Source organism: Leptosomus discolor, chromosome 1 (genome assembly GCF_034619465.1).
Source record: "Leptosomus discolor isolate bLepDis1 chromosome 1, bLepDis1.hap2, whole genome shotgun sequence".
Classification (NCBI taxonomy): domain Eukaryota; kingdom Metazoa; phylum Chordata; class Aves; order Leptosomiformes; family Leptosomidae; genus Leptosomus; species Leptosomus discolor.
The window spans coordinates 63,146,195-63,165,257 of NC_141391.1; positions in this window are offsets into that span (position 1 = coordinate 63,146,195).

A 19,063-nucleotide genomic window follows, 5' to 3' on the forward strand; every position below is an offset into this window, starting at 1 on the left:
AGTGCACTAGGTGAGCTCCCCAACATATATTCCTCTGCTGTTTCAGCTGCAAGGAGTCCAGTTTTAGCACCCTGAGTCCACTTCATGTCATGACTCCATGCAAGCATGAACAAGCAGAATAGTTGCTTAAAAATTGTACATTTAGCACAAGCTAAAATGACACCTGAATCTGCTAGGGAACATAGATGTGTAGTGTTTATATTGAAAACTGCTACCTTTTTTTTTTTTTTTTTTTTTTTTTTTTTTTTCTGAAATAAATTGTATCACCTACAGAAGTATATGAATGCCTTCTTATTGACACAGTAATTCTGCGGGAGAGACTACTAGCTTTTCAACAATCCACCAATAGTTTTGGGGGGCTGTTTGTTTAAAGTTGTTCCAAAAATCTACCACACGTTAACAACAAATCTTTCATTACAGATATAAGCTTAAAAGTTTTTCCACAAAGCTAGTTGCTATTAAAGTATTTCCAGTAAAAGTGCCTATTGATAGTCATTATTCAGTAACTACAATATAGAATAGTTCTTGCTACTGCACTGAAAACGTCTTGGCCTCAGTATTTCACATTCAAAAGAAATTTATCATCTTGTTGTTCTTGCCAGAAAGACTAATTAATATTAAATCTTTTGAATTTCTTTGGATAAAACTGACATCTGAGAGAGTGATATGGTATTAGTGTGCTTTAAAATAAGTCTATAATAGAGATTAGTACCTCTTGTGTAATACTGTATGCATTGCATTTTGTTACATTTATTACACAAATTGAAATGAATAACAATATGCAGTTTAAGATCTTATGAATATTTTTTAGTATTCTCTGACAGTAGTTAATATGCTAACCAACTTCACTGAAAGGCATACAGATGTGGAAAGAGTCTATCTAGGGACTTTAATTATCACCTTGTCAAATTCAAATTATTATCTTGCAAGTTCATTTCCATAAAGTATCCCCTTTGCTGTTGGATGATTTAACATGTGTCTGCTTTTTCTTATCTTATTTGTATCTATCTGGAGGCTCTAAACCTTTCAAAGTAGGCTAGCTCTTTGTCAGATCATGATGTTTACCATAACTGATTTTGTCAAATACATTTGTGCAAACACTCAGTTTTGCCAAAGATGGGTCTGTAAAATGTGAAGAGGAACTGGCACGCACCACCAATAATGTTACATAAATCAGACTAGGACTTCATCTATTTCTAAATAGGATCATCTTACAGCGAAGAATCAAAGAGCCTGGGGAATGATTTACCTGACAAAATTCTGGAGACAGTCATTCTTGGTTGGTAAATCATTTCAAGTTTCAAGAAGCCTGGAGTAATTCCAGCTGTAAGAATTGGGTGAACATGATTTTCTATCCTGGTCTGGATCACAGGATAGGGGAAAAATATCCTATGAATATTAAAGAAGTGTTTCTTTAACTTATTAAAAGGCAACGTAGTGGCCATAAAAGTCGAGGAAGAAAGAAGAAAAATGTATTATTCGATAAGGCTTATATCCTGTACAAGTGGAAGTTCATCCTGCTTCCTTACATATCATAAAAGATCAAATGAAGAATAAATGTAAGTATAATAATTTTGATTTAGTGATATAAACACGGAATAGATCAAACCACCAAATTTCTGTTAAAAAAAATAAAAATAAAAATGCTGTATCTTGACATAAAATCCGTTAGCCTTCACATGAAGTCCACTAAATCTAGGAAAGTTTGAACAATACATTGGTATCAAAAATTATGTTATACTTTTAAATTTAAATTTCTGAATTTTACTTATTTGTGTGTGAGAGCTCATGAATGTTCGGTAATCAGAACTCTTGGAGTTCAAATGGATTTAAATTTTTAATAGTAATAAACAGAAAAAGAAGAATGTTATGTTTTTAAAAAGTAAAAGGAATAATAGAAATGTGAACCTTTAAAAAAAAAAACCAGCTAACTTATTCATTGTAAATATGTCCGTGTATAGTTGGAAAATTTCAAAAAGATGCATGGACACTTCTTGTTCAAGGGTCACACTACTCAGTTGTTTTGTTTTGGTTTTTTATCCTTCTTTTTTTTGTCTGTGCTACACTGGAGAAGACCTTCATGCACTTTAGCAGAATAATCTGCACTCCTAAAGAGATACATAATATTAGATATATATTTTGTGGATAAAATACAATGTTGCTCATTCGAGCTATAAAATAGTATCCACAAAGGACATTGAAAATATGTAATTTCTGGAAAATACTCTATAATCCTTAAACTATTTGGATTGATATCTTCTCATTTTGTCCAAGGTATTCAACTGATCTTCCAGCTTGGCTGCATATAACTTCCTCTGGAATTGTCTCCCTTCTGAGCTCCTTACAAGCTCTGTTAAACTCCCTAGGCCGGGGTTCAAGTCCTTCATAACTTCAAAAGCAGAGAAAAATAAATACAGGTAGAAGTGCACCTGATCATGAGAAAACGAACTGTCATTGTTGACTGCACAAGTCTTCATAAAAAATTTTCCTTCAGCCCTTCTAACATGTGATTTGGTGAACAACTGAATATCTCACAGTATAAACATCAAGACACTACTGGTGTTTATATTTAGCATAGTATCTACTAGCACGAATATATCTCAGAATATACAGTTACATTTTGGGGTTTAAAATTACCCTATATATATATATATACACACACGCACACACTCTCTGGAAAAAATGATCATTCTTTAAGAAAGAGGTGTCCTGTCTAATCCATCTTCAAATGAGAGCCCAATACGTGCCAAAAAGTTCACTTTTCATGAAACATTTCAGGAAAAGGAGTGAAATAGACATTTAGCTTTGGTAGCTAGCAGAGGATGGGAAAAAACTCTTACCCAAGGCAAATTTGACTTCCGTTTGCCATTTATTTATCATGTTTTCCTTTTTATTCTTGTCGGACTTGGTGGGTTTCCTCTATTTAGATTCAGAATTAATTTAATCCAGCATTTAGAGAGATTACTTATACATGTGCATGCGTACATGAACATATGTGTGCACACACATTGTTAAAAACATCTAAAACTGCTTCTACTGCATTTGTGTAAATCAGAAGTGCAACTTAAGCAGTTTAGTTCTTGCATTCATTTCAGTAGAACAGATCAAGAGTTTATGTCAAGAGGGTAATTATAATTTATTATGTTTTTTAAGTAGCAGGCTATGCTCTATGTTCCAAAAATCCTTTCTAATTGTAATTAGTGACAAGTACAGCGAAAAGAGTTTGCATAGTTTTCCAAAAACTTACCCACAGACTAGCAAAAACTTGAATAACAAAAGTGATATTAATAAAGGGCAAAAATACAGCTAGAGAGAAAATTTGAAATGTGATTGTGGCAACTGCATTTCAAACTCCTGTGTGGATAAAACTACAGGTTAGAACATAAGAAAGAAACCATCCATAACTTAAGGTTAGATTATGGTTTTAACATTAATACGTCACTGAAATGATTGAAGTTTCAGAGGCATAAAACTGAATATTACTTGAAATTAGTTCCCTACACTTGCCATCCACGTCTCACTTTAGCAGTAAAAGAGAACCGAAGGACATGTTATTTCTTGTGGTCCCATTCTCTTGGTGGTATCACCAAAGCACTCTTTTCTCTTATGGAGTAAGAGACTTCAGAGCAATCATCTTCAGCAGCAGAATACATCCTCTTATGGCACTGTAAAGGCCATAACCTCAGCCCCAAGCACAGATTTCAACAGGCTCTGCTGAAATCTTTGTAATGCAGCCATCGTTGCCAGCTGTACAAGTGTTCATTCTGTAAAAATAGTTTCCCTGACATTTGATATAATATAATGGATGCAGAGTAGTGTGTTTTAAACAGTGGCTAAACACAGATCATTATCTTCAAAATACATACTGAACTGAAGAATGCCTGTGAGCCAACAACTTAATTCAGATGCTGCAATCATACTGCAACGAATACACCATAGTGGGAAATGCAGCTGTCCATATCACAATATCTGACAGACAAAAAAAATGCCCAAGCAAAACAGGTTTTGCAGATTTGATCTCAAGGTGAACATCTATTTAAAATCAGGATATTCATGAATAAAAAAGGAAGAGTTAAAATAGCTGACAATGTGGTCACCTAATTATTTCATGCAAAAGTCACAGGAAAATAATGTTAAAAAACCTATGTAACCAAAAAATAATATGTCTTCAAAAGCATTTAATTTGTCATTTTAGAAATTTAAGCAGCACCATATTTGGTTCCTTTGATTGAGATAGTGACTTTTAAACATTCTTGACTAAATTCGTATTTTCAATGGTTTCAATGGGTTACTACCACATGATGCAATGACTACGCTATACGGACTCTCTGTTTGGACATTTCTTTTACCTGTTGAGCCAGTAGTATTTCTTCATATCTGGTGTATTCTTACTGAGGTTGAAAGAAAGGCGCTTTAGACAAAGAAAGATAAAATATCTTGGTTTTGTCTATAATCAGCATGATGCTAGAAAAAAAGAGTATTAAATATAAAGCATAAATTACTTCCTTTTAGCCCTAATAGGTATCTATTATAAGCTACAATAACTTTTACAACAAATTCAGGAAAATAAATGTTACATAAATTAATCAGCTGTGAATGCATGTATAAATGAATATTTTTGAAATGGCAAATTGTATTTTTAGAGGATACACTGGAGACACAGAGGTACAATACTTAATCTGTATTCCAGCTACCCATAAGGAAAAGTTGTGACCCCCATTTCCTTCACTCTTCAGTGCGAAAAGGGAACCATTGATTTCTGCCAACTGACAAGCAGTCAAGCATACAAAACTAGTAGCAGACCAACTCATACAGTAATTCCTGTTAATTCTTTCCCCAGGGTTTGTTCTGTAAGAGAAACGTTGACTTGAACATGTTTAGGTGGATTTTCCAAAACGATACCTTTTTAATAACCTTTTCCTTCCCAGAATATTGGGATAAGATACCAGAAACAAAAACCACATGAAACTTCACAAAAAAAACCCAAGCCTCTTGTGTTTCCCAGGAACAATTCTACCCACTGATATTCTGTGGGGATTTTTTTGCTTGCTTCATATCATTTATGCTAAATTTTTTCAGTAAAATTGCTTAGTCCAGGTTTGTTGATAAGATTAATTAAGTGCAATGAAAACCTAATTTGTTTTTGTCATTTAACAGCAATAGGTCTCTATTTTTTCCCCTCTCTTAAAATAAAAACCACCAACCAACAAACAACACCCCCACCCCCCCCAGTTTGATAAAGACACTAGGAAAAACACAAGGGAAAAATGAGGACTGTGAAGCTGTCATAGTTATGTTGGAAGGAAGTGCTGAAGTCCAGACCTCAGTTCTCTGGCTAAACATGATTAGCACCACCCAAAAGGGTAAGAGGTCCTTTCTAAAATAAAGTTGAAGGAGTTCTGCCCTCTCATCATATTCTTTCTAGACTCCCTACTACTAATCAGATTATGGATTATACATTTGTAACTTCTGCTGCCCTCAGTGTGAGTGTGCAGTAGATGGCCATTTCAGCAATCTCTCCGACAATGCTCTCCCTGCCACATACCAGCTGTGATATTCTGCTCAGGTTAAGAATAGATGTTGTCTATGCTGACTGGCTATTGCTAATAATTTGCTCATCCTTGGAAGCTCTGTAAAGAAAATGGTTAAATGACAAAATAAATCATGCTAGACCTCAAGTGTGTCTCTTATAGACTGTTTTGGAATTCATTAATGAGATTTTCCCCATTCCTCCCTGAGGAATTATGAATCCTTCCCTCAGTTATAATAAGTAAATATCCTGTATCTTTTCTGCAGACAGTCCACTAAGACCTTTTTTCCACAAGTTAAAATTTCATCATTGCAAGAGTGAAATGTATTGTAGATTGGGTTTTTTTTTGCTTGTTTGTTTGAAGTTTCCTATGGTAAGAGTTTGATAAGAAGAGGGAAGAGAAGGGAGTAATTAATCATGCAAAGATAATTTTATGAACATAACGTATCTAAAAATATCCCTTTTAATCCTTCTCAAATCTTTCTCACTGTTATTTCTTCTTCTTCCCTAAAAGTGAAGTTGAGGTTGGGATTCTGTAAAAGCCATTTCTCTAGGTCCTGAACAATCAATATAGATTTCTTACCTTCTTTCATGTGTAACTTTATATATTTTTGACATAAAAAGAAATAATCGATAATTCTGGTCATTTTCAATGCTACCTTCCTTCACTGTACAGAAAGAAGAAAAAGACAACAAAAAAGGCATTCAACTTTTTTCAAACATGTTATTTATTTTAAGAGTGTTCTTTATAACTCGTACATTGTATTTGATTTTTTTTCCTTCTGAAAAATTATATTCGGAGGATTTTTACCTTCAAATTAATAAAAATAAAACTATATCAAAATCGGTAGTGTTCCAAATTTGCTCTAATAACAGCATGCAAGACCAATCACCTTTCACTACATATCAGTGTAAAATACAGTTCTTTTTGAAAGTGTAACAATTAAAGACCACAAACAAAAAGTAGTTAAGGTTTGAGACTTGCAGACAGTAATACTAAGAGGTTGTTTGTAATCTTAAAAGTCCTGGTACTTTAAACTTGAAATGTGTAAACTGGTAACCAAAACAATATGCTCAGATGACCATTACTCTGTGACCAAATGTGAAATGTTTTTAATTAACTAGTTGGGCAAGCTTAAAAAAGCCTGCTGAACAAAGATGTATGATGCCAAGGAGCTCTCTTCCTTTACCATTTCTGTTAGGAAGAGACAGAATTAGTAAAATCAATGGCAAAGGAAGCAAACCAAACCCTTTCCTCTATAGCAGCAGTCAATATGTTCATAGTGGAATCAGGCAGTAAAGTTAGAATGGATATTTAAAAAAATGCCAACAATGAACCCTCCAAATGGTGATAAAATAAAAAGTCTTGTCATCAATGTTTATAATCCCACACTATACGCAAATATATCTTTCTTTTTAATTAATAGTTTAATCAAATAAAAATCAGCTAAAGCTGAGAAAAATGCAAAATCCCACTTGAAAGTATTGGAAGTTGTGTTCAACACATATGACCAAACTGAAACACACTAATGTCCCTGTTACAGAAATACCATGGTCTCTCCAAAAGATTGTGCTTCCCTACATCTGTGATATCCTGTGTGAAGTTTAGAAATGTCTTTATTTGTTTTGGCATCTTGAAGATGACAGAGAAGCATAAGTACTCCTGGCTATTTGCACCCATTTCATGCTTATTGTTAATGTAAAGTAAAGAGGACATACATCAACAAACAAGAAACTAGGAGACAGTATTAGGAAGCATACATTAACCCTTCCCTACTATACTTGCCTCTATTGTATCTTCTTTGATATATGTTACACCTACTCAGACATCAAAAGCCTGTAAAGAAGTTGCCATAGGAAATTTAAGTACTACACTGGCCACCATTTTGTCTCCTTAGTATAAGATACTAATTTCTAGGTTAAGGAGTTGTTTAGATCAGTGTCATATGCCAAGTGAGTGCCCTGAAGAAAATTTAGAAACTCTAACTCGTCTCCTCAGGCTGTCTCTGGGTTTAAGTGTTGACCTCCCCAGGGTAGTGGGTCAGCATGTTGGTGGGGCAGCAATGTGGTGGGGCAAGCAACTCGGACACACTGACCCCACTTAACAACCTCCACTGCATTGGCTGGGAGTGGACCAGGGCACATTGATAGTCCAAACTGAACCTGTCCCACTCCCCCTCTCCTGATACTGGGCCTGAAACAAAAGAAAAAGCAGAGAAAATAAAGGAAAAGAGAAGGGGGAGTGAGGAAGGGGGAGGGCAGACAAGCTCTGTTTTACTGCTCATTCATTCCTCTGCATTCAATCATTCCAACGCAGTAACTAGCTCAGCCCCAGGCTCCCCTTATGTACACAAAAGAAAAGCAATCCCATTCAGAAGAAGACCATGAGTTATTGATCTCATGCTGAACGTTACGTTCGGTTCAGCAGCACTGTCAGCTCCCTCACACGGAAAGCTTATGTTTCCCACCAACTCTGTTGAATGATACTCAGCTTTTTGAAAATGAAGTGTTGGGGGCTAGGGGTCAAGGGCAGAGACATCTCAGCTTTCATCCTGGGATTTCAGGACACATTCTGGGTCATGATGAAGGCTAAGCCTGCCAGGCATTAATTGTAAAAGTTCTGTGGATCTTGTTCACCAGAAAGGCAGGCAATTCATGGTTGCTTCACTTTCCAATTCAGACATCAGAAAATGAGCCATAAAGCCATCATTTGTTAATGTACCTTAGATTTAGTTTACCCATTAGATTTATTTTACCAATTCAAATTAATGAACAAAGTTTCTTGCTAACATGCTTCATAGTTCATTTATTTAGCTTAACATCCTCATTTGCAGAAATATATAGAGATTTGGTTTTAATCACTGAAGAGATTAAAGTAAAAACTTAAATTAAAGATTTATTTTTTATTACCTGTTTCACTCTCAAAAGTACCTACAGCCTTCCTTTATATGTACTATTAATTATGCATAGCACTACCCCATGTGTAGACACTTTGTAGTCTATATTGCTACGTGACAGAAAGCAACAGGGATTTTTTATTTAGTTATTGTTAGCATAATCCAAACCCAAAACATTCAATCCATATCAAGTCCATACCGAGTTCCTCCTTAAAAACTTAAGACATGTAATATTTGGTCATTGTGTCTTTATGAGAGTTCCATATGCTAGAAGTCCAACTGTGGTATGAGGATAATTTCTCATAAATTACTCAGTAAGAGCTGAAAGAAGTTTTTTTTTCTTTCACAACTATTCTTTCTCAGAGCTCTTTTATTAAGAGAAGGACTGAGTAGGCATCAAAAAAAAAGGAAGACCTGGATGAATATAGACATTTCAGAAGAACAAAATTAATTCACAGAAACACAAAGAAATGAATGTAAGAGTGCACAGTTATCAGGAGCCCAGAGCCAAGACACTTACAGAAATTCCCTTACAATCTTACTGTCTTTGCTTCAATGAAAATTTATTTTGCCTGAGTAATAAGTACTGTGATACTGTCTTTCCACAATCATGTTCAGAGTCAGTCACACTCTCCTGAAACAAAACTTGAGAAATGAGACACATGATAATTCCATCAACTCAAACTTAAAAATTAAAAGTAGAATATGCTGTTTGCTGTAAGTTTTTTCCTTTAATCTTCTCAAAGCATCCTCAATCATACAATTTTTTTTTTTCATTTAGTGAAAATAAATCACTGAACATATCATGCTAACCAATTCAATTTTTGTGTTGATGTTAAAGCATCCACTCTTTTCACAGAATATTGTTGGTTCACATTCTCTGCATTTGATTGGTTCTTTAAATTATACAATGTAATTTTTGTCTGTGATTGGATAACTAAAACTTTTCAAATGGGAAAGTGAATTTTGACAAGTTCTTCCTGACTAAAATACTTCTAGTATGAGTAAGGACATGCATTCTAAATACAAGTATTATGAACTTTTACATAAAGATAAATAAGAAAAAATTTGCTCAGAGCAAATCAAATACCCTAATATCACTAAGGAAAATTGTTATGAAGATTTCTAAAAACTGGTTTGATTTTTTTCTCAGCTGGAGATTTTTCTACCGTTTCCAGCTGATGAATCTAAGACAAATACAGAAAAACATAAACTTTTCATGGTTTGACGTGGAAATTCTTTCTCTATAATTCTTGATTTTTCTATCAAATGTGAGAATCTCTGAGGTCTTAACCATAGATATATTACATGAATGTAATTCCTTGAAGGTAATTATTCTAAGTGAAAACTAGGTATTTTTTTAGCTCTACCTCTTTCTTCCCACACCAATTTGTTGCGTTTCCATCAATCCTTTTTTTCTACTCTTTGTTCAAATGAAGTTTTCTAGCTATTTAGCAGAAAGATTCTCCTTTTTTTTTCTTACTTGGACCTTCAAGCTCTCATGAGAACAGATAGGGATTAAAATAATATAAACACTCTATTTGTGTTCACTGCAAATATGGCTTTTTAAATATTTTATCTCCACTTCTAGTTAAATACACCTCAAATTCACAAATGCCTATTCTACTTTCTTTTACTGATTTTGTGAGAGGAATATAGTTCAGGTGGAAGGAAAAAAAAATCCTATACTGCACTCTGATTCGGTACTCAGTGTCCTGTAACCATGCGGAACAAGAGACACAAGCCAGACAGATGAGTGAATTTGTAGTCTACTATATGGATCTGTTAACATGTCACATATTAGCATTAAGACTAAGTCTTCTTATACAAGAACCTCAGAAGCATTACGTTAATGCTGGTAGCACCGGAAGCACTCAGGTAACATTATGTTGTAGTATGGATAACATTATTCATTAGGTGTTATGAACACAATAAAAGTTACAATGAGAATTTTCTTACTGATTTTTGGCCAGCGTGGCACAAAACTGGAAAGAAATATTAACTATAAACTTATCTGATATATCTCTCTTACTTTTTTTCTTGTATTATAGCTGTTTGCATGATAATTTAGTTGCTGTATCACATTTCAGTTTACACATTTTTTCATACTTCTTTTATTTGCAGTTATCATTCACACATGATTCAACCCATCGAGTCACTTGATCATACTGATTCTAGTAAATTGTTAAAGAAGGCTTGAGAAAAGTCATATGGTCATTAATTTATGTGCAATGGGTAAAAAATTTTCTAGAGAAACAGGGGTCAAATTCCATTTAATCTGAGTACACAATTCAGTCTTTATTTTATAGAAATATTAGTCAACAAGTTCTGGGAAGTCAGAGAAGATTTCATTTTTCTAGAACAGTTCCTAAATTCCATACGAAATCGATGAAGAGAAGATCTTAGCTACCTTCAGTTTGCATAGAAAAATGCTTCCATTTACATAAAGGAAATCAACAGAAAATGCTAAAAAATGCTAAAAGCTAATATCCCACCTACTACACCTAAAATTTCAGTGTGATTCAATGTTTCTCGTCTTCTGAGCACCACTGCCTGTCCACAGACTGTGTGATGAGGCATGAGATTTCCAGCTAGAGAGTGGAAAATAAAACTGAGAAACTATTGTCAAAACAGATTGTGCAGATGGAAGATTGTTGCTAAAATCAAACTTCTGATACATATAAAGAGGCAGAAGCTAAAATTCAGTCTGAAATGCAGTATAGTCAAAAATTTAATCTAAACAGAGTTGAGAAATTCTTGTCTTAAAAAACCAAACCAAACCAAAATGTTCAGATTAAAAGTAAAACATGTGAGTCATCCAGATTACACCTTAACTAGTGGGGTAGAATAGTTTTTTGTAGTTAGTTTTGTTTTTAATTCCCCTAGGGAGAGATTCTGACCTGAATAAAAAACAAACAAACAAACAAACAAACAAGAGGTTTGATTAACCACTGGATTTCCTCTTAACCGTAATTGTAATGATTCCATTTATGAAATATGCCTTTTTTTCTTCTCCCTAATTTATGGCTGCAGTAGCCTTTTTACAGTTTCTCACTGCTTTGCTCTATATGTGAATTTTTCTTTATATAAAGACAATCTGTTGAATTGCCTCTCAGCTACTACCCCCTTTAACCTCAGGCCATGACCTCTTGATCTGCAGCTAGTTACTATCTCTGCTGCTTGCTGTTATCAATTTGTTTCCGCTTCGTTCGGGATCAGTCATCTGGGCTCTTGATCTCTTACGATGCCCTCACTGAAAAAAAATCTTTCAGTACCCTGTGAAGGAAAGAAAACCCCAAACTTAAATGAGATAAAACTGTAGCCGGTAACAAAAACGTAATGCAAATCCCTCCACCTCTTTAGAGATGATTTAAGAACAGATAATTTTTATTCACAGATCGTCAGCTAACATATGAAAAACAGATCACTGTGACGTCAAGTGACAGAGTTCTTATATTTCAAGAGACAAATTTCAGCTGAGAGCAAGAGGTGTCAAGTAAAATCTACTACCATGGCATATCTCCTTGCTGTAGGAATACGGTATAAGCAAGAAATGGACTTTTAAACTTAATCTGTCACTACACTGAAACGGTAGGAAATTCTCTTCTTTCAAAGCAAATACATGGGAAGTACAATAAAACTGTAGGGAAATTCTTTGAAAAAAGGGCAGAATGTATTGAAATACTTACTTTATGTGATAAGGAACACAGTAATCTGCAGTTAAAAACTGAAATTGCCAGGTTTAAATAAAGAGGAAAATGAAATACTGTATGATATAGATTTTAGTAATGTAATTTTAATTATTCGAATAAAACTCTGTTTATTACCTCCCATAAGTATTCCTTATGATTCGTTGGCATGTTATTTGCAGGAAGTTAACATAAAAGTAAATAAGACATTTGGGTTTTTTTAATATTCTTGTCATAAACTTGAATTACACTTACCCAAGGAAGTTACACGACTGATACATTCTCTTTGATTAATCATTGCTAAGCAACAACACACAAATATTGAGTAATTGCTATAGATTTTAAAGAAAATAAAATAAATTTGGGAAAGAAAATAATTGTTTGCTGTCATAGTTATAAAAAAGTTAATTGAATGAGTTATTTACTACAAATATTTGCTCAGTTCCCATAACGTCCCTGTCTTGTCGGAATTCAGCAAGAGCAGATTGTGTAGACTAATAGGATTTGACACCTCATTGAATTCCCAGTCCTCCTACTTCCTCCTCAGTCATCAAGGTTAGACTGGATCTTCCTAATCATTAGACAATCCATGGTCTCCAGTCACTAGAGTGCTACCTGATATACTCTATTATTATTATTTTCTGCAGTATTTTAACTGTCACAGAAACAAGAACTGACACACATAAAAATATTTGTATCTCTACCGTGCTACAGTGAATAACACTCATACATCTTAACAGGTACCACATACTGTCCATAGATGAAGAACTGTATTAGTTCAATTACATAATATCTTGTTTTAAAGTTATGTTTGGGCCTTTAATAGGCTCTTTAGGATTTTTAGTATGAATCAGATATTTCAGCAAATCTAAGCACAGAAAGATTTACATACCCAGTTGTAACAAATTTTGCACTAGTAATCTCGGTTTCTGAGAATGTAACCTTGCAGTTGATATTACTAATGTCTCTTCTAGAACAACCTGCTATAATAAAGAGTAATCCCCATCTAGTTCTCCCTTCTTCCCTGTCTTCCATTCGCATATATATTCTCATCTAATGGGCACCCATAATTTATTAATCTATATATTGAAATTCCTGAAATCTATTCCTGGGTAGATTTATGGCGGCCATTTTGCCTGGGGGAAGGAGACAGTTTGTGTGAATGAAGTGATGTTCTGTGTCGCTTTCAATCAAGGCAAAAGACTGAGCCTTTAACCTTTTTAATTTATTAATATAGATGTAGCAAAAGACCCAAATCAGGACACTCATACAGTATCCCATATTCAAGAATAAAATAAAGTTTAACTAAAAGGTTTCTCTAATTTTATATCATACTGTATAGCAAAGCTGAGTAATTGTAACTGGAACTTTTAAATGAATGTGCAAGCTCAGAAGTATTTGGGGAGTCACCTTTCATCCTACCTCAGCTGCCAATTTCCTATGTTTCAATATAAAAAAGAGAGCTGATTAGTAACCCTGGCCCAGTTTTTTAGCTATTGCATAAAATCTTTTCCTGTAGTTCTCATGCCAAAACACTAAGAGTGCCAGCATAGAAATGCACTTTTGTACAATGACATATAAAAATGTTTCTGAAATCCACATTAATTATTTCCACAACCACCTCTTTGTTCACAAATTTAGTAAATGGATAGCATTAAAAGAAATCAAGCAAATTACTCATGTCCACTATGAGTTATATGCCATTCTTTTAAACGGCTCATAATCCCATCTCATGTGCTCCATTCAAACAATTCTTCTAAGTACTGTATGTGTTTCAGGTCAGTAGTTTTGAATATTTCATAGATCCTTTCTTAAACTTTCAGAAACACATTTAGCCACCTCTGTTACTTCGTTAGCTTCAGTGAGTTATCAAATATATCTGCCACTGACTTTTCTATTTCCTTAAACAGGCCACAGAACAATTTATCTGAGCTTGGTGCTTTATCATCCTTTAATCACTCTAATTTTGCAAACACTTTATATGATCTGGCGCTCATAAAACTCATGTTGTATTTCACTTTCACAGAAAATTTATTCCAGACTTCAGGTTATGGCCTACAGCTGCACTCATAAATTTCAAGGCAAAGAATTCATTCATGCTAAATTACCTTCCAGAGATGTGCAGAGTTATTCATACCACTCAGAAGAACACCAAAATTCATATTTCTGCCAGGTTCCACAAAAATAGAATATACAAAATTGCCAGTTCAAACTTCTTTGTCAATATGTTTTGCAAGCATAGAAAACGGTCTAACTCCACATAGGGCTGCTGCTGAGAACACATTCAAACAGCTCTATTAATCATTGTCAAACATTAAAACTCTATCCAGATAGACAAATTTTAACTGAACTCTAAATAAAAGTACTATAAATAAACTCAAGGAGTTGTGGGAAAGTTAAAGCAGGAAATATGATGTCAGCATTGTAAGTACTTATTCTTCATCCTCAGTTTCCAGTCTTTTAGAAAGAATGCTTTCGACTCTTCATTGGAAATTCCTATACCAAACACAATCAGTCGCATAAACCTGTGGATACTAAACCATGTTCCATAATCATAAAAACCTTCATTAGTTTAAATCATTTCAAGCAAAGGTGAAGACACCTTCATCAGTTATCGTGTGCCAGTTTTGTTTTTTTCCCTGTATACTTTTAGTAATATTTTAACCTGAAGAAACAACTGTGATTTTATCACCTTAAACTCAGACTTATGGAAAACTTACTTCTTCCTGTTTCCAGTTAAACAATACTTCTAGATAAACATGAAATGCCGTAATTTGCATTAGATTCAAAAGATACAAACAAAATATATTTTTTAAAGAGAAAATCCACTAGCTTTCAGAAATGTAATTCAGATAATTTAAATACATACCTAGAACATCCTTTCCTTTGTTTGACCCAAGTATAATGAGAAGCCTAGGAAAGTGTGTGAATAAATTTGATAAATAAGATTTGTCAACTTGATTTTCGCGCAAGCTCTAAGTTGTGAATAAGCAGAAAATAAAAACAAGTTCTGAAATATAAAGTACATAATAGAAAAATTTGAAAAACTGTTGCTGTTAAAAAAATCAACCCCATAACCTAGTAGGATGCCTTCACTGCACAGGTGCTAGTGTCAGCTAGAAAACTAACATATCTGCGTTGATTGGAAATTTGCCTCTATTAACTTATAACTTACCCCTGAAGAACGAACGTGGTTTTTTGATAACATTCATAATTAAGTCTATAATTTCTTTATACTATTAGTCTTTTGAAATTATAAAAAAATTTATGAAGGGCAGAAGAAACTGGGGACTAATTCACGTAAGAATAGTGTCCAATTTAAAATTAAAGCATCAAACATCACAGCAAATGTTTGGTATATAATCACTGTGTTTATACGCTAATGATTGCCTTGGAAAGGATAAGATTATATATAACATTCAATAACAGAGCTTTAGCTATCATTTTTATTTAGGTATCATGTGGCGCAAATACTTTTAAATCCAGTACTTTAATTTGCCATGTCTGAAGGTGAGGGTAAACTTGCTCAGCAGTATAGCCTGATTATCCCATGCTGGTTTAGTATGTAGTTCTTTATTTCAATCGCTTCACTCAGAGAGCATGAGCAGCAGTAGCAATAAAACTCTGAATGTGCATGCCAGTAGAAGGTTTTTATTGCTGTTTCTGCTCCTGTTTCCTGTGAGAGCAAAGAAAAAGTGTGTGGGGGGCAGGGGGAAACTCTTGGTTCTTACCAGTGTTCTCTGCTTCTGAAACGATTCAGTAGTTACTGTGTTTTCAGGGAACTTACCTTGGTTTATTCACGATCATTTTTAACAAGCAATTCTATAGTAATATCTCGAATACTATGATCCATCTTCTTTCCTGATCCTTAGGCTATCAGGGACTCACAGGAATACCTGCCTCCATGCCGACTGTACACAGCAAGTCCACCTGCTGGAGACCTTCCATCTGTTGAGGTTCTGCTGCCTGACCCTGCTTTAATTCTCCCGTGCCTGAGATCCCCTCAGGTAAAATGGCATGTCTTTCTCCAAATCCATTTTCTTCCACTGTTTGCAGGTGTAGAGCAAAGTACCAATTAAAATGTATTCAGTTTAAATATTTTTAGAGAAATTTCCTGTACAGGACATGAAATAGATTATATATGCCTACACGAGATTCAAAGCTACAAGATTTCTCAGAGGAGATATCAACAGTAAAACGAGACACCGCAAACAAAGTGTGTCTTAAAACTTCTAGAGCAGTGAAATTTAGTCATCGATAAATAAATTCCTTTCAGTAACTATTCAACAAATGTTTATGCTGAAGGTAAATATCTTCATTCTTTCAAACAAGCCAAAGAACAGCAATAAAGCAAAGCTGGGTTTCGGTATGGCTTTCATTTTGTTCTTTTTTTCCGAGATACTGCTATTACTTTTATTTCTTGTTTATTCAGAAATAATTGTGCCTCTTCTATTCCCTGCAGTAAATTGGAATTAGATTTATCTATCTAGCAAGTACTAGACCCAGAATCATCTCTGACTCCTCCTAACCATATGTCACCTCTCCCAAGATAGTGCTTGAGATGCTAGATGATGAACTACTGGATGGGGTAGGACTAAATCTCAGCTTATTTGGCACAAATGTTGTTTATACAGCCACTCTGACATTTAAAAAAAAAAAAAAAAAAGTAAACTTATAAAATTATCCAAAAGTAAACTGGAGTGTTGGGGGAAAATAGGGAAAATATTTTTTATTTGTTTTCTTTATTGGGTTCTATGCTTAAATGGCTGCAACTCATGGCCTGACATCTATTTGACAGATATTCAGATAAAGTCACGTGGTTCACGAGGTGAGTGGCTAAAAAGTTATTTAATACAGCGTGCATCCAGTTAAAGCAATGAGCTTCTACTTCTTCATTTGTTATTTTCAGAGAGACAGATTTTTCTGAACTTGTGCAAGAAAAAAACCAACAAAATATGAGATGACTTTCATGATTTCAGATCACCCAAGCAGGCGCTGGACTATCTAACCATTGGGACTGCTGATCAAGTAGGGTAATAATTACTAGACATGTTTTGGTGTGCTTTATCTTGAAGACAAGACCGTCATACCTGAATACTTTTCTAAGACACCATGCAAGTAAAATGGAAAGAATTCTTCTGTTGCACTTGAAGCCATTTAGAAAAGAATTGGATAGTCTCTGAGCCCAAATAAATTAGGGGAAAGAGAAAGAAGAAAGCATAATTTTGTCAGAACTTTCACTTGGCTAAAGAAAAAAGAAAAAAGAAGTCAAACAAACAAGCTTTTGTTTGGTCTTTGCTCTAAAACTTCTATACCTTCATATATGCATGAGCAGAGGTATAGTTCCTCAAAGTCCATAGAACTGTTCAGTTCATGACAAATTTCCTTCATCTAACCTGGTAAACTTTCAGTAATATTTTCTTTTCTAAGGTACACAATCCTGGTGCACAATATGAAGAGGAAAAGAAGAATTTAGTAACCAGAATTACAATAGCTTGCTTTGTGCACCACAGTTCACAGAACATTCCAGTACAAACTGTCGGGGAATCAAAATAAATCACCAGTGAACAGGACACTATTTCTGATCTCATTTCTATCAGCAAGTATTCAAGGACAATTGTGATAATGTAAAAGTATACCACGAACACTGCAATAGCATAAAGGCTATCCATCTCAAAGTAACATCTTCAAAAATATGTCATAACAGTTGCTGATGGCCTGAACGCTCATTTAAAGTGGAGCTGGGTGAGGTGGCACTGTGAGAGTTATTGGTAACATTGCAGGCTCATAGCAGCACTGCTGCTTTCCAATCAAGAAACACAGGTTCACTGCACCAAACCAGGCTAATGTATACCTGTGGAGGAAAGCTTCTCCTCCTGGACACATCCAGTGCTGGATTTTTTTCTGTGCAGTATCTTCCTAAAGACCATAAAAATTCCACATGATCCTACAAGAGAATGAGAGGTGTATTTTCACATATTAAAGAAAGTTAAGACATAATTGCTTGCTGGCTGCCCCCAGAGGCTGAACACAGTGTAATAAGTTAATTTCTAGTAACACTCTGTAGGAAGAATATGCAGACAGATAATATAAACTTTTTTATTTAAAAAAAAAAAACTTTTTTTTTGTTTGTTTGTGGCCAGGAGTACATAAGAGACTGAATTCAAAATGGTTTGAAATCTAGCACAGATGAATATGCAAAGTTTTCAGTATCAAACAGAATATGTAAGGTGCATGGAGAGTCTTAAACTATCATAGTAATAAGGAAAATAAGTCTTAGTAGAAGTAACACTTTCATTGTGTTATATAGTGCTAGTTGTTGAAAACACAAATCACAAAAATTACTGACTTCTGAATAACTGTAGTTATCCATACAGTTACAGAGCTATAAAGATAACAAGAATTTTTTGCTTCAAAGTAGCATTTCTCTCATGATTCACACTGTCCAGTAGCATAACAACCATACATATAAAGAATATGTAAAGACACTTAAATTCTGTAACTTTAGGTGTCATTCTGCTTCCACGAATATATCACCTAGGTGAAAATCTCACTAGAAGCTTTCCTTACATTATTATTTTATACAGATCCAGACCAAACAGCACATATTCACATGGCTACTCCTGTGAAGGTTTACAAGACCGCCTGTAATTGTATATGATTGCAGAATCAGGACTTAGTCTTATATTAAAAAAAAAACAACCAAAACTCAAAACAAAACCAAAAAACCAACCAACTGTAGAAATCTAAGTACACATTCAAACTGTCTCAAGATATAATAGTAAGAAAATAATTTTAGGACATTTCCCGATATAATTGGTATCTGCCACATAAGTATGATGTACCTTTCTGTTCTCACGATTCTCTTACAATTGTGCTGTTACTGAATTCATTCAGCTGCCAGTATTTGTTCTTGTTACAACCTTTGTCCTTAGAATAAGATTTTG